This window comes from Haematobia irritans, chromosome 1 (assembly GCF_050003625.1).
Source record: "Haematobia irritans isolate KBUSLIRL chromosome 1, ASM5000362v1, whole genome shotgun sequence".
NCBI lineage: Eukaryota > Metazoa > Arthropoda > Insecta > Diptera > Muscidae > Haematobia > Haematobia irritans.
In genome coordinates, this window is record NC_134397.1 from 55,039,095 (window position 1) to 55,055,901 (window position 16,807).

Here is a 16,807-nt window from a genome sequence, read left to right on the forward strand (position 1 = left end):
AGATTTCATTCCAGATCATACCTTTGAGTACGTGGAGCCTGAACTTGTACAAAACACCCCAAGGATTTATGTCATTGTTATCCTGTTGCTGCTGTACTTTTAAGGCAAATGTGTAGGCTTAGTCATTTCAAATTTTTTGCTGGCTATTGCAAAGAGCAACAATGCTGAAATAAATGAAATAACTTTAGCTAAGAAGTTACTCTTACCACATGTGAATGAATAAGGGATGAATTTTTAATTGTGTAGTAACTTAAGGACGAAAGAGAGAGAGAGGAGAGAGAACCACCTTAAATGAAAGCATTTACAAGGAGCAATCGTATATCTATCCTGAATAAGAGATTTTCCCTATACCGGAATTTTTATTGCAAAAAGGGGTTCTTTTATTAGCACGTTCTCAGAGCGCGTTTGGATGATACAAGCTCTCCAGGAGTGTTTATGTCCTGCCATGATAGAAACGGGAAAAAAACTCCCCTTCATGCATGGGATTCTGGCGTAAACCTGTACAAAAGATCCACACACCACACACACATACTCTGAAGGTGGTTGCTTTCGCTTGTGCTGTGTGGTGGTTTAGTCGTCTTTGGCACTGCTTGTTATCCTTATTACAAAGTTGATGTTCTTCCTGTTTTCTTCATATCCCTAATGCTCCTGTATACTCTGGCAAAGCATGAGGGAAGAATTGATGATTTTTTTTATGTGTATTTTGCATTCCCGTTTGTTGTTTTGTTCTTTCAACTTGGTTTATTATCTACACGAAAGCGACTCTTTGACACAGTTTTCTGGTGCATTTCAGGGAAGTCGGTCGTCTTTATCCTTTGTACAACTCGCGCGCGCGTTATTCGTTTACTCGTTTCGTGTTTTCGGGTCTTTGTATTGTGAATGTTATTCCGTTTTGTTTGTAACAAAAAATCATTGTTATTCGTTCGTACGATATTACGTTTTTGTCGGTTTTTGTTTGTCGATTTTGTTTTTATTTTGCATTCTGCATTTAATCATTCATTCGAATTGAATCAACACTTGGCTTTGTAAACATTTTTCAAGGACCCTCTACTACTACGAACTCCATTCTGGATATTGGCTACTTGGATAGTGAGACTACACCCTTCTGAATTTAATTTAACTTATGATTTCACCTTGAACCGATGTGTGATTGCTTTTAAAGCATAAAACAATACCCAAATTGTTAAATTTGTTTTGCTATTGAGATTTTCAGGTAAAATAAATATCTAATGATGACTTTTGAATGATTTTTAAATATGATGAATTTGCGGCGATTTTTTTTTTAATTGTTCTAGTGGTGCCATATTGATTTTATAGTTGGGTGAGAACAAAAATGTGGTTCTTTGGTTATAAATAATTAGTATTATAGACATTGAAAAATGTGACATTATTTAATAGTTTGTTTTCGAATGAATTGTATATTAAAAAAAATGAATATAAATGACACTGCCAAAGTGAGATTCCTACTGTATCCACCTACTACATTTCTTTCTATATTAAATTTTGTCAAAATTTTGGTCCTATATACAACTTTGTCCAAATTTTCTTTCTATTAGAAATTTTGTCAAAATTTTCTTTTAATAAGAAATTGTGTCAAAGTGTTCTTTCTATAGGAAAATTTTGTCAAAATGTTTTTTCTATAGGAAAGTTTGTCAAAATGTTGTTTCTATAGGAAAGTTTGTCAAATATTTCTTTTTATAGAAAGTTTTATCAAAATTTCCTTTTTATAGGACATTTGATCAAACTTTTTTTCTATAGGAAATTTGGTCATAATTTTCTTTCTATAAGAAATTTGGTCATAATTTTCTTTCTATAGGAAATTTTTGCAAAATTTTCTCTCTATAGGAAGTATTGTCAATATTTTTTCCTATACAAAATTTTGTCAAAATTTTCTTTCTATAGGAAATTTTTGCAAAATTTTCCTTCTAGGAAATTTTGTCATAATTTTCTTTCTACAGAAAATTTTTGCAAAATTTTCTTTCTATAGGAAATTATGTCAAAATTTTCTTTCTATAGGACATTTTGTCAAAATTTTCTTTCTATAGGAAATTTTGTGAAAATTTTCTTTCTACAGGAATGTTTGTCAAAATTTTCTTTTTATAGGAAATTTGATCAAAATTTTCTTTCTATAGGAAATTTTGTCAAAATTTTCCTTCTATAAAAAAGTTTGCCAAGATTTTCTTTCTATAGAAAAGTTCTTAAAAATTTTCTGTCTATAGGAAATGTTGTCATAATTTTCTATCTATAGGAAATTTTTGCAAAATTTTCTTTCTAGGAAATTTTGTCATAATTTTCTTTCTATAGGAAATTTTTGCAAAATTTTCTTTCTAGGAAATTTTGTCATAATTTTCTTTCTATAGGAAATTTTTGCAAAATTTTCTTTCTAGGAAATTTTGTCATAATTTTCTTTCTATAGGAAATTTTTCGCAAAATTTTCTTTCTATAGGAAATTTTGTCAAAATTTTCTTTCTACAGGAATGTTTGTCAAAATTTTCTTTTTATAGGAAATTTGATCAAAATTTTCTTTCTATAGGAAATTTTGTCAAAATTTTCCTTCTATAGAAAAGTTTGCCAAGATTTTCTTTCTATAGAAAAGCTCTTAAAAATTTTCTGTCTATAGGAAATGTCATAATTTTCTCTCTATAGGAAATTTTTTCATAATTTTCATTCTATAGGAAATTTTGTCATAATTTTCTTTCTATAGAAAATGTTCTCAACATTTTCTTTCTATAGGAAATTTTGTCAAAATTTTCTTTCTATAGGAAATTTTGTCAAAATTTTCCTTCCATAGAAAAGGTTGTCAAGATTTTCTTTCTATAGAAAAGTTCTTAAAAATGTTCTGTCTATAGGAAATTTTGTCATAATTTTCTTTCTAGAAAATTTTGTCATAATTTTCTTTCTATAGGAAATTTTTGCACAATTTTCTTTCTATGGAAAATTTTGTCAAAATTTTCTTTCTATAGGAAATTTTGTCAAAATTTTATTTCTATAGGAAATTTTGTCAAAATTTTCCTTCTATAGAAAAGTTTGTCAAGATTTTCTTTCTATAGAAAAGTTCTTAAAAATGTTCTTTCTATAGGAAATTTTGCCAAAATTTTCTTTCCATAGGAAATTTTTTAAAAATTGTCTTTATATACTAATTTTTTGTCAAATTTTCTTCCTATGCCAAATATTCTCAAAATTTTCTTTCTTTAGGAAATATTCTCAAAATTTTCTTTCTATAGGAAAATTTCTCAAAATTTTCCTTCTATAGAAAATTTTAGCAAAATTTTCTTGCTGTAGGAAACTTTGTCAAAATTTTCATCCCATAGGAAAATTTCGCAAAATTTTCTTTCTATAGGAAAGTAGTCAAAATTTTCTTTATATACCAAATTTTTTCCTTCTATAGAAAATTTTATGAAAATTTTCTTTCTATAGGAAATTTTGTCAGAATTTTCCTTCTATAGAAAAGTTCTTAAAAATTTTCATTCCATAGGACATTTTGTCAAAATTTTCTTTCTATGGGAAATTTTGTCAAAATTTTCTTTCTATATTATCATTTTATCAATTTTTGTTTCATAGGAAATTTTGTCATAATTTTCTTTCTATTGGAAATTTTGTCAAAATTTTATTTCTATAGGAAATTTTGTCAAATTTTTCATTGTTTAAGAAAGATTGACAAAATTTCGTTTCTATAGGAAATTTTTTTTAAGCTGAAATAAAAAAACAACAACAATGCTTAAAGAACAAAACCAACAATAACAAAACAAAACAAATGGAAAAAGAAGAGGAGGCACGCTCAAAATAAACCCAGCCATGTGAATTCAAATCGATGATTGATTTGAAAAAGGAAAAGAGATATGTTTGTTTCGAATTTATTTCGGCAAAAGCCGGCTATCAATGTAAAACCTTTTTTCGGAGGGTTCAAGTGTGGTTTTTGTTGGGTTTAATAAACTGCCTGAATTTATTCTGATAATTGGTTGATAGTTTTGCTGCAAGTAGAGGATGCTGATGAGGAATGTGGTAATTCCGAAACGTGCGTCCATCCAACCATCTTGCAGTCTATAGGGCTTTGCCCAAATAAATTTGACAAACATTCTTTTCCTCTGTTGGTTAAGCTACTCTTGTAGTTTAGTCCAAAGACAATAAACTTGAGGAAGATAAGAAATTGGCCTGCGTCATACCAAATGTTGCATTTACCATGTTAGTTCCATACATGTTTGTAATTTTTTATTTATTTTTCGTTTTTATTTTTTAAATGAAAAACTTAATTTTCTTAATGAAACAATGTTAAATTTTAGGCTACAACAAAAAAATTACATTTTCCCCTTTATGGAAATTTATTTCGTGCTCTTAATTTATTTTTATTTGCATTTTAATGCTATGTCAATACTTGTCGTATACGCGTTTGGTTCGAGTATGAAACTAACACGGTAAATGGTTTGATCTCCTCAGTAGCCAATTTCCTATCTTCCTAGAATTTATTGTCTTTGGTTTAGTCAATGTATGGTTTTAAGCTGAAATAAAAAAACAACAACAATGCTTAAAGAACAAAACCAACAATAACAAAACAAAACAAATGAAAATTGTCTTTCTTTAAGAAGTTTGACAAATATTTCGTTCTATATGAAATTTAGTCAATATTTTTTTCGATAGGAAATTTGGTCAAAATTTTCTTTCTATAGGAAATTTTATGAAAATTTTCTTTCTATAGGAAATTTTCTCAAAATTTTCTTTCTATATTAAATTTTGTCAAAATTTTCTCTCTATATGAAGTTTTGTAAAAATATTTTTCTATATGAAATTTTGTAAAACTTTACTATATAAATTTTTTTTAAATTTTCTTTCTGTAGGAAATTTTCTTTCGCTAGGAAATTTTGTCAAAGTTTTCTTGCGTTAAGAAATTTGGTCAAAATTTTCTTCCTATTGGAAAATGTATCTAATTTGTTTTTCTATAGTAGATTATGTCAAAAATTTTAAATATTAAAAAATTCAATACACTACCAAAGTGAGATTCCTACTGTACCCATCTACTACATTATTCTGAATTACACAGTAGAATGGTTTTCATCTTTTTCAAAAATTAAAAATGCAGATGAAAAAAATGAAATTTGCATGCGGTTATTTTGTACTTTTGTTATTTTCAAGAGTACACAGAAAAAAATATTAACCAACTGTTTTCTAATTAAATTTTTAATTGAATTCTAAGAAAAATTCTCTTAAAAATGTAATTGGTTCCACTAAGTTTGTTATCATAAAACATAAAAAATATTAATATTTTTTGTAATTGACGTAGGTGATTGATGCTATCATTTCTGTGATTGAAGAAATTTCATTTAAAAAATAAAATGGATCAGTTAATTTCGTGATTGAAAATCAAAAATATTTTCTTTTCTGTGGATTGTAGAAAGGGTCAGTTCTGAGCTAACATTTTGATTACAAATGAAATCCTCCTAAAAAGAATCAAATAAAAATGACAACACCAATACGTCTGCATCTTAAGCGAGATTCCTACAGTACGCACCTACTAAAATATTTTTGAATTACGCAGAAGAACAACGTTCATATTTCGTAAAATTTCTACTAATAGGGTGGGATAAAATGATAATGACATATATTTATATTTTTATTGTTTCCAAGAATACACAGAAAAAAGTATAAACAAAATTTTTCCAATTTAAATTTTTTCCAAATAGAAAAAATCAATTAAATTTAATTGATTCTAGTGTTTTTTAATTAAAATAAAAATAGATTTTAAAAATTAATTGTATCTATGTTTGTTTTGATTCTTTGATTAAAGACATTCGATTAAAAATTATTTTGTTCAATTATTAATTTTATTAATTTCGTTATTGAAAATAAAACATATTTTTACTGCGTATTGTAGAAAGGGTCAGTATCTGAGCTATATGTTGATTCCCAATGATATCAAATACGGATAACAATACGTCTGTATCTTAAGCGAGATTTCTACAGTACCCTCCTACTGTTGTAAGTTCTGACACTGCATTATTCTAAAATACAAAAACAATCTACGACTCCATATATTTGCCAAATTCTATTTTTTCTTTTTTTTTAATGTAATTCTTAGAAAACTATCTAAGAATTACATGGAAGAAAAATGAAAACTTGAAGATTGACCTACACTATTCTGATTCAAAGATATAATAACTACAATTAATTTGAGGGCAATGTAGGGATACAATATGTATATCTAAGTTATAAAAACTGTCCTACATTTGTGGCTATAACAATATTTATAACAAAGATTTTAGAATATAAAATTTTCCCAGTTAGAATTAATATTGCAAATCATTTTTTTGTGAAAATACCAAAGTATTTGAATATAATGCGAGATTCCTACAGTACCATACTACTATTTCAGTTTTAGTTTACATTATCGAAAAAATTAAGCTTTTTCCTATGTGATATACTTCTTACAACTGATTTTGATTTAAACATATAATAACTAGATTTAATTTAGGGCAATGAAGGAATTTTACGTTAAAAATCAATTATGATTGATTGGAGTGGGCAACTCAAAGTCATTGCCTTGTTACGTTTTCTTATCCGTTCCTGAGTCATGAAATTTGTCTCTCTTCATTAAATGATTCACTTACGATTTATTCAACCTCTTTAATAAAAAGAACCATCCACGGGTATATTCTATGAGAAACATTTAACATCCGGTTTCCCCGAATTTTAAATGATGTGAAAATGTATTTTATGTTCCTCATTTGTATCCACTTTCATTACAGAAGAATTAGTGTTATCCAAATATATGACCCAGTCTAAGGATAGCTTCTTATTCGTTATATAAAACTGGCATTGAATTTCCATTTCCTTGTTTACTGTAAATTAGAATATGTTTCACCCACCTTCAATTGCATGCATAAGTGCAAATTCTTCTATCATTTCTATGGATACCCGGCTTTAATTAACGACAGCATGGAAAAGTCATAAATATAATTATTAATAATTTAATATGATTTACCGCCTCAACTTGTCTCATTCACTTTCATTAGGCAATGGCGAGAACACCAGTACTCCACCATGCCCATGTCGTTACCACAGTGCCATACCGCACTACAACGATTGACTTTAGCGCCATTGACACGTGACTTGATGATGGGCTTGTAAAAACATCTAAACTCATGTGTGTTTACTTACTCCCTGGTTGATTTTTGCCATTGAACACGTTTTTCCATACGACAATTTTAAGTCTCGAATGCAACAAAGTAACATGCGATAGGAGGTGGAGTGTATGTGTTGCATTGCCATGTTTGTTGAAATGAACGGATTGTTAGTTGCACGTTCTTCCATACCACTCTAATGGACGCCAAAGGGGGATGGTTAATATTTTTCCCAAGGTTTATTGAAGGTTTAATAACAAAAAAATATGAGTTGTTAAATAATTGCGAATTTTTTTTTGATATTGCACTAAAATATGCTTTATTTATTATATTTAGTATACTCCTTAAAGTATGCAATACATCTGCGCTCAGTATTAATACATTTTCGTGGCTTTCTTGAAGGAGTTATTGAACGTTCAATACCATTAGAATATGGGTTGGAGATCTGTAGAACTTTGGATTTTTTTTTGATACTGCCCAAAAACATGATTTAGTTTTTATATACTCAATGGAATTAGGCGATACAACTAAGTTTAAGTATTTAAGTATATTTTTAATTGTTTGGTAGATTGCTAGAATTTTTAATATTTTAGTAGATTTTTCAAAATATTCCTCTCCAACTAAGAGGTAATTCAGAAATAGAAATACAATTTTGACAAAATTTTCTATAGAAATAAAAGTTTGAAAACAAAATATATAGAAATAAAATTTTGAAAAAAAAATTCTATCGAAATAAATTTTTGACAAAATTTTCTATAGAATTAAAATGTTGAAAAAATTTTTTTATCGAAATAAAATTTTGAAAAAAAATCTATCGAAATAAAATTTTGAAAAAAATAGATAAAAATAAAAATAAAGAAATAAAATTTAAAAAAAAAAATCTATCGCAATAAAATTTCAGAACATTTTCAATAGAAATAAAAAATTAAAAAAATTTTCTATAGAAATAAAATTTTGAAAAAAAAATCTATAGAAATGAAATTTTGAAAAAAATTTCTATCGAAATAAATTTTTGGCAAAATTTTCTATAGAAATAAAATTTTGAAAGAAAATTCTATAGAAATAAAATGTTGAAAAAAATTTCTATCGAAATAAAATTTTGAAAAAATTTTCTATAGACATAAAATGTTGAAATAAATCTCTATAGAAATAAAATGTTGAAAAAAAATTCTATCGAAATAAAATTTTGAAAAAAAATTTCTATCGAAATAAAATTTTGAAAAAAAATTCTATAGAAATAAAATTTTGAAAAAAAAATTCTATCGAGATAAAATTTTGAAAAAAAAAATTCTATCGAAATAAAATTTTGAAAAAAATTTCTATAGAAATACAATTTTGAAAAAAATTTCTATCGAAATAAAATTTTTACAAAATTTATTGTAGCAATAAAATTTTGAGAACATTTTCTATCGAAATAACATTTTGACAAAATTTTCTTCAGAATTAAAATTTCGACAAAAGTTTCTACAGGAATAAAATTTTGACAAAATTTTCTATCGAAATAAAATTTTAACACAATTTTCTATAGAAATAAAATTTTGACAAAATTTTCTATAGCAACAAAATTTATTATAGCAATAAAATTTTGACAAAATTTTCTATAGAAATAACATTTTGAAAAAATTTTCTGTAGAAATAAAATTTTGTCAAAGTTTTCTATCAAAATAGAAATACAATTTTGACAAAATTTTCTATCGAAATAAAATTTTGACAAAATTTTCTATAGAAATAAAATTTTGACAAAATTTTCTATAGAAATAACATTTTGACAAAATTTTCTATCGAAATAAAATTTTAACAAAATTTTCTATAGCAACAAAATTTATTATAGCAATAAAATTTTGACAAAATTTTCGATAGAAATAACATTTTGAAAAAATTTTCTACCGAAATAAAATTTTGACAAAGTTTTCTATAGACATAAAATTTTGACAAAATTTTCTATAGAAATAAAATTTTTACAAAATTTTCTATAGAAATAAAATTTTTACAAAATTTTCTATCGAAATAAAATTTTGACAAAATTTTCTATAGTAATAAAATTTTGACAACATCTTCTATCGAAATAAAATTTTGACAAAATGTTGAAATAAAATTCTATAGAAATAAAATGTTAAAAAAAAATTCTATCAAAATAAAATTTTGAAAAAAAAAAATTCTATCGAAATAAAATTTTGAAAAAAATTTCTATAGAAATAAAATTTTGAAAAAAAAATCTATCGAGGTAAAATTTTGAAAAAAAAAATCTATCGAAATAAAATTTTGAAAAAAATTTCTATAGAAATACAATTTTGAAAAAAATTTCTATCGAAATAAAATTTTTACAAAATTTATTGTAGCAATAAAATTTTGAGAACATTTTCTATAGAAATAACATTTTGACAAAATTTTCTACAGAATTAAAATTTTGACAAAATTTACTATCGATATGAAATTTTAACAAAATTTTCTATAGCAACAAAATTTATTATAGCAATAAAATTTTGACAAAATTTTCTATAGAAATAACATTTTGAGAAAATTTTCTATCGAAATAAAATGTAGACAAAATTTTCTATAGCAACAAAATTTATTATAGCAATAAAATTTTGACAAAATTTTCGATAGAAATAACATTTTGAAAAACTTTTCTATCGAAATAAAATTTTAACAAAGTTTTCTATAGAAATAAAATTTTGACAAAATTTTCTATAGAAATAAAATTTTTACAAAATTTTCCATAGCAACAAAATTTATTATAGCAATAAAATTTTGACAAAATTTTCTATAGAAATAACATTTTGAAAAAATTTTCTACCGAAATAAAATGTTGACAAAGTTTTCTATAGAAATAAAATTTTTACAAAATTTTCTATAGAAATAAAATTTTTACAAAATTTTCTATAGAAATAAAATTTTGACAAAATTTTCTATCAAAATAGAAATAAAATTTTGACAAAATTTTCTATAGAAATACAATTTTGACAAAATTTTCTATAGCAACAAAAATTATTATAGCAATAAAATTTTGACAAAATTTTCTATTTGAATAACATTTCGACAAAATTCTCTATCGACATAAAATTTTGACAAAGTTTCCTATCAAAATAGAAATGAAATTTTTAAAAAATTTTCTATAGAAATAAAATTTTGTTGTTGTTTTTTATTTCAGCTTAAAACCATACATTGACTAAACTACAAGAGTAGCTTAACCAACAGAGGAAAAGAATGTTTGTCAAATTTATTTGGGCAAAGCCCTATAGACTGCAAGATGGTTGGATGGACGACGTTTCGGAATTACCACATTCCTCATCAGCATCCTCTACTTGCAGCAAAACTATCAACCAATTATCAGAATAAATTCAGGCAGTTTATTAAACCCAACAAAAACCACACTTGAACCCTCCGAAAAAAGGTTTTACATTGATAGCCGGCTTTTGCCGAAATAAATTCGAAACAAACATATCTCTTTTCCTATGCCACTGTCAAATCATCGATTTGAATTCACATGGCTGGGTTTATTTTGAGCGTGCCTCCTCTTCTTTTTCCATTTGTTTTGTTTTGTTATTGTTGGTTTTGTTCTTTAAGCATTGTTGTTGTTTTTTATTTCAGCTTAAAACCATACATTGACTAAACTACAAGAGTAGCTTAACCAACAGAGGAAAAGAATTTTGACAAAATTTTCTATCGAAATAAAATTTTGACAAAATTTTCTATCAAAATATAAATAAAATTTTGACAAAATTTTCTATTAAAATAGAAATAAAATTTTGACAAAATTTTCTATCGAAATAAAATGTTGACAAAATGTTCTGTCGAAGTAAAATTTAAACAAAATTTTCTACAGAAATAAAATTTGGGAAAATTTTCTATAGAAATAAAATTTTGACAAAATTTTCTATAGAAATAAAATTTTGACAAAATTTTCTATCAAAATAGAAATAAAATTTTGACAAAATTTTCCATAGAAATAAAATGTAGACAAAATTTTCTATAGTAATAAAATTTTGACAACATCTTCTATCGAAATAAAATTTTGACAAAGTTTTCTATCAAAATAGAAATACAATTTTGACAAAATTTTCAATAGAAAAAAAATGTTGACAAAATTTTCTATAGATATAAAATTTTGACAAAATTTTCTATAGAAATAACATTTTGACAAAATTTTCTTTCGAAATAAAATTATGTCAAAGTTTTCTATCAAAATAGAAATAAATTTTTTACAAAATTTTCTATAGAAATAAAATTTTGACAAAGTTTTCTATCAGCGGTGGATTATCCCACCTCAGTAATGCTGGTGACATTTCTGAGGGTTTTCAAAGCTTCTCTAAGTGGTTTCACTGCAATGTGGAACGCCGTTCGGACTCGGCTATAAAAAGGAGGTCCCTTGTCATTGAGCTTAACATGGAATCGGGCAGCACTCAGTGATAAGAGAGAAGTTCACCAATGTGGTATCACAATGGACTGAATAGTCTAAGTGAGCCTGATACATCGGGCTGCCATCTAACCTAACCTACCCTAACCTCTATCGAAATAAAATGTTGACAAAATTTTCTATCGAAATAAAATTTTGACAAAATTTTCTATCGAAATAAAATTTGAACAAATTTTTCTACAGAAATAAAATTTTGAAAAAAAATTCTATCGAAATAACATTTTTACAAAATTTATTGTAGCAATCAAATTTTGAGAACATTTTCTATAGAAATAACATTTTGACAATTTTCAAATTTTGACAAAATTCTCTATCGAAATAAAATGTTAACAAAATTTTCTATAGAAATAAAATTTTGACAAAATTTTCTATAGAAATAACATTTTAACAAAATTTTCTACAGAAATAAAATTTCGGAAAATTTTCTATAGAAACAAATTTTATTATAGCAATAAAATTTTGACAAAATTTTCTATAGAAATAACATTTTGACAAAATTTTCTATCGAAATAAAATGTTGACAAATATAACATGTAGCAAACGTTTACCGTGAATATTTGCCAAATCTATATATTCAACAAGATAAAAAAGCGAAAAGGAAATTACAACGAGAAAATTTATATTATTTTACTCATGGACTAAGATTGTAAAAATCATATTTTGTATATGCTTTAATATTGTTACCTTTTCACTGTAAATAGGGTGCCCTATGAAGTCTATTTACGTGCATTTCTACATATTCTCTGTTTTGTTTCTGGTTAAATATTTTGGATTCAAGAACATTGTTCTGCATTTATTTCTCTTCACCATATGGTTTATCTGTGACAGAACAAAGAACTTGCATCTTTTTTTTTGAAGAAGAAGAAACAATTGTGGACTTTGAACTGGCTTGCAATTTGGTGTGTTTTGTTTTTGTTACTTTTTAATAGACATTCTGTGGATTTTATGGATGGTTTTGCAATTGTTGTGTTTTTTTGTTGCTCTCTTATATATTATGTATGAAAATTCATGATGCAGTTTTGTAACATTTCATTTATTATTTTTTTCAGATTTCATAATATTTTTCTAATGGTGGAAAATCAAATTTCTTTTCGATAAATTAGCGGTAAGTTTTGTGTATTTTCTATGATATTTATAAAAATAATTAATATGGGGAAGAAAAAATAAAATTTCAAAAAATTTTTAAAGTTTACAATAAAACAATATTATTTTTTTTTTATTTTCTAATTCGTGGAATTCGTATATCAAATGTTTAAAAAAAAAAAATAAATGGTTGTATGATTTACGATCTCAAAGAAATTACACATTAATAATTTACTATTTTCAATAGGGATATTCTTGCATCTGATTTAAACCATCTTTAAAATATCATCATATTCCAGCGGAAATTAATTATATTAATTTTTTTGATATATTTTATGGGTCTACAAAACATCCTGTAATGCATTTCAGATTCTCTATTATTTTATCCGGTTTCAAAGGATTACAATTCAATATACTAAAGTTTATTATTCCATTAGATCATTGCACAAAGATAAGTTTGGCAAAATCTTTTATAAAAATAAAATGTTGACAAAATTTTGTATAGAAATAAAATTTTGACAAAATTTTGTATAGAAATAAAATTTTGACAAAATTTTCTATAAAAATAAAATTTTGACAAAATTTTTTTATACAAATAAAGTTTTAACAAATTTTTCTATAGAACTAAAATATTGACAAAATTTTCTATAGAAATAAAATTTTATCAAATTTATCACATAAATAAAATTTTGACAAAATTTTTTATAGAAATAAAATTTTGACAAAATTTTCTATGGAAATAAAATTTTATCAAATTTATCACATAAATAAAATTTTGACAACATTTTCTATAGAAATAAAATTTTGACAAAATTTTCTATAGAAATAAAATTTGGACAAAATTTTCTATAGAAATAAAATTTTAAAAAAATTTTCTATAGAAATAAAATTTTGATAAAATTTTCTTTGGAAATAAAATTTTTATAAATTTTCTATAGAAATAAAATTTTTAAAAAATTTTCTATAGAAATAAAATTTTAACAAAATTTTCTATAGAAATAACATTTTGACAAAATTTTCTATAGAAATAAAATTTTGACAAAATTTTCTGTAGAAATAAAATTTTGACAAAATTTTCTATTGAAATAAAATTTTGACAAAATTTTCTACAGAAATAAAATTTTGACAAAATTTTCTACAGAAATAAAATTTTGACAAAATTTTCTACAGAAATAAAATTTTGACAAAATTTTCTATAGAAATAAACTTTTGACAAAATTTTCTATAGAAATAAAATTTTGACAAAATTTTGTATAGAAATAAAATTTTGACAAAATTTTCTATAAAAATAAAATTTTGACAAAATTTTCTATAAAAATAAAATTTTGACAAAATTTTTTTATACAAATAAAGTTTTAACAAAATTTTCTACAGAAATAAAATTTTGACAACATTTTCTACAGAAATAAAATTTTGACAAAATTTGTTATAGAAATAAAATTTTGACAAAATTTTCTATAGAAATAAAATTTTGACAAAATTTTCTACAGAAATAAAATTTTGACAAAATTTTCTATAGAAATACAATTTTGACAAAATTTTCTATCGAAATAAAATTTTTACAAAATTTGCTAGAGAAATAAAATTTTCTATAAAAATAAAATTTTATCAAATTTATCACATAAATAAAATTTTGACAACATTTTTTATAGAAATAAAATTTTGACAAAATTTTCTATAGAAATAAAATTTTGACAAAATTTTCTATAGAAATAAAATTTTGACAAAATTTTCCATAGAAAACCAAATTTTGACAAAATTTTCTATGGAAATACAATTTTGAAAAAATTTTCCATAGAAATATAATTTTGACAAAATTTTCTATAGAAATAAAAGTTTGACAAAATTTTCTATAGAAATAAAATTTTGACAAAAATTAGAACGAAAACTTCATAATAATTTTTTATTTGATAGATTTTTGGTAAAATTTTCTTAAAATTTTGTTCTTCGCATGAGTTGCCTCCGTGACAGACTCACATCTCCACTCCTTCAAATTGGGCTACGAGCCATTTTTACCATCTATTGGTTTGGTAGCGTGCATGCAATTCGAAAGCACTGGCTCAAATACAAGCGATTTCCATTCGATAAAATTTTGCGAATTCGAATAACCAGTATACGACAAAATAACCAATTCGGAAATTTTTTGCGAACGTGTTTTACCTCAACAGACTTTGTATTCTACACGTTTGTCACGTTTGTCTTCCCAAACAATAGCGTTATCCAGCGGACAATTGTGACACCTGAAAATATGCAAAGAAAAATTTTTGTAATAATTAAATCGAGTTCTTCAATGAATTGTTAATTTCATGGATTCATTTTATCTCCATTTAAATGAATGTTGGGTTTATTTGCGTGTTGTTTTCTACGTAAAAAAAGGTTTGTCACATTTTAAAATTAGTGTGACACTTTCCATTGCAAGTGACACTTTTTGTGCTACTTTTTAGAATTTTTTAAAAGCATTGCTGATTGTGGCCTTTTTGGAAAATCCATTAAGCAGCCTGAAGCCGGGTTTAAATAATTAAGATGTTAAAGGTTCATCATAGAATACGAGGCTAATAGGTGACCTCAATGGATGAGACCTATTTTAGTCATTCTACTACCCAGCAAAAAAAAGCGTCGCCAAAAAAGGAGTGAAAATGTTCTTTTTGGATCCGGAAGTGGTGCAAAATTGACCCAGAAGCGATGAATTTAACACGGGCTTGTCATAGGACGGATGTCTACCTTTTCGATAGCCGTTGCACTGAATTTGCATCACTTCTTAAGGTGTGATCCGAATTCAGTGTTTTGGATGTGTATTGAAAAATTTTATGATATTTTGCCAAATAATTAAATTTTATATTTTTTATGATTTTTAATGCATTCTAACACTTGTCTGAAACATTTGACTCTAAAAATATTTTCAAAAATTCGCAATTTTTCCAGATTGGATTTAACATTTTTTTCGACAAAATTTTAATAATTTGTACCATTTTATTAATTCTTACTCTGTTTTTAACCCATTTGAAACAAAAAAACTTAAAATTATCCTTTAAAAATATGAAAAAGCGAGTTATAAAAAATTGAATTAAAAGAACTTCCTGTGTAGTTAAACTAAAGAACATCTTTGGGAGGACATTTTTGGAAGTGCTTTTAACAAACTTCCAATTTTTTTTGCTGGGTATTAATTGTAAATGCATCTCTAATTTGTATTGTGGTATTTTGTTCCTTCAGTTTGTACTCTCTATTCATAAAAAAAATCATTTTACTGATTATGCTAAAAGTGTTTTTTGTAACCTAGAATTGGTTGGGTTATTTGCCGCCTAAAAGCGTGCTTCACTTATTACAGGATTGATAGGATATTTTTTGTTCACCATAAAAAAAAATTATGAATACCATTTTAATAACATCAAAATAATAATAATCAATGCTATATCTAAGGAATATTTAACTTTAAATTAATAAGAACTTCTTTTACTGATTATGCCTAAAATATTTTTTCAACCTAAAATTGGTTTGGCTAATTGGCGTTTAAAAGTAGGCTATACTTATTGCAATATTGGTTTGATATTTTAAGTCCATCATAAAAATTATGAATGCCATTATTAATAATATCGAAAAATTAATTGATTGTTATATCTACGGAATATCTATGCTTTTTTATTTAAATTAATAAAAAATCCTTCTAATGATTATGCTTAAAATAAAATTGGTTTGGCTATTGGATCCTAAAAGTATGCTTTACATTACATATTATAGAATTTGTATGCTATTTTATGTCTATCATAACATTTCTGAATAACATTGTTAATAATAATCGATGGTTATATCTACACAGAAAAAAAAAATTTTTTGATTGAATCAATCACGAAATTAATTGATGAAATTAATTTTTTAATTGAATTGTCTTCAATCACGAAAATGTTGGAATCAATCACAGTTTTAATTGGACATAAAAAAATACTTAATTGATTTCATTAGCAAATTTCAATTAATTTTTTAATTGAATTGTCTTCAATCAGGAAAATGTTGGAATCAATCACCGGTTTAAGTGGACATAAAAAAATACTTAATTGATTTCATTAGCAAATTTCAATTAATTTTTTAATTGATACAATTCAAAATTTAATTGATTTTGATTGCAAACCTCAATTAATTTTTTAATTAAAAATCTGAATTGGGTTAGTGTGTTTAGTTGGATTAACAATTGATTTTTTGA

The 16,807-nt window shown here is 24.7% G+C and overlaps 1 protein-coding gene across 1 annotated transcript in view; it reads left to right on the top strand.

The window, feature by feature from the left end:
• Window positions 1–16,807, top strand: part of REPTOR (repressed by TOR) — a 141,529-nt gene that overhangs the window by 46,212 nt on the left and 78,510 nt on the right. Inside the window, exon 2 of the mRNA XM_075290375.1 lies at window positions 12,579–12,634. The gene's annotated coding sequence lies outside the window, so the exon portion shown is untranslated. The remainder of the gene's footprint in view (window positions 1–12,578; window positions 12,635–16,807) is intronic.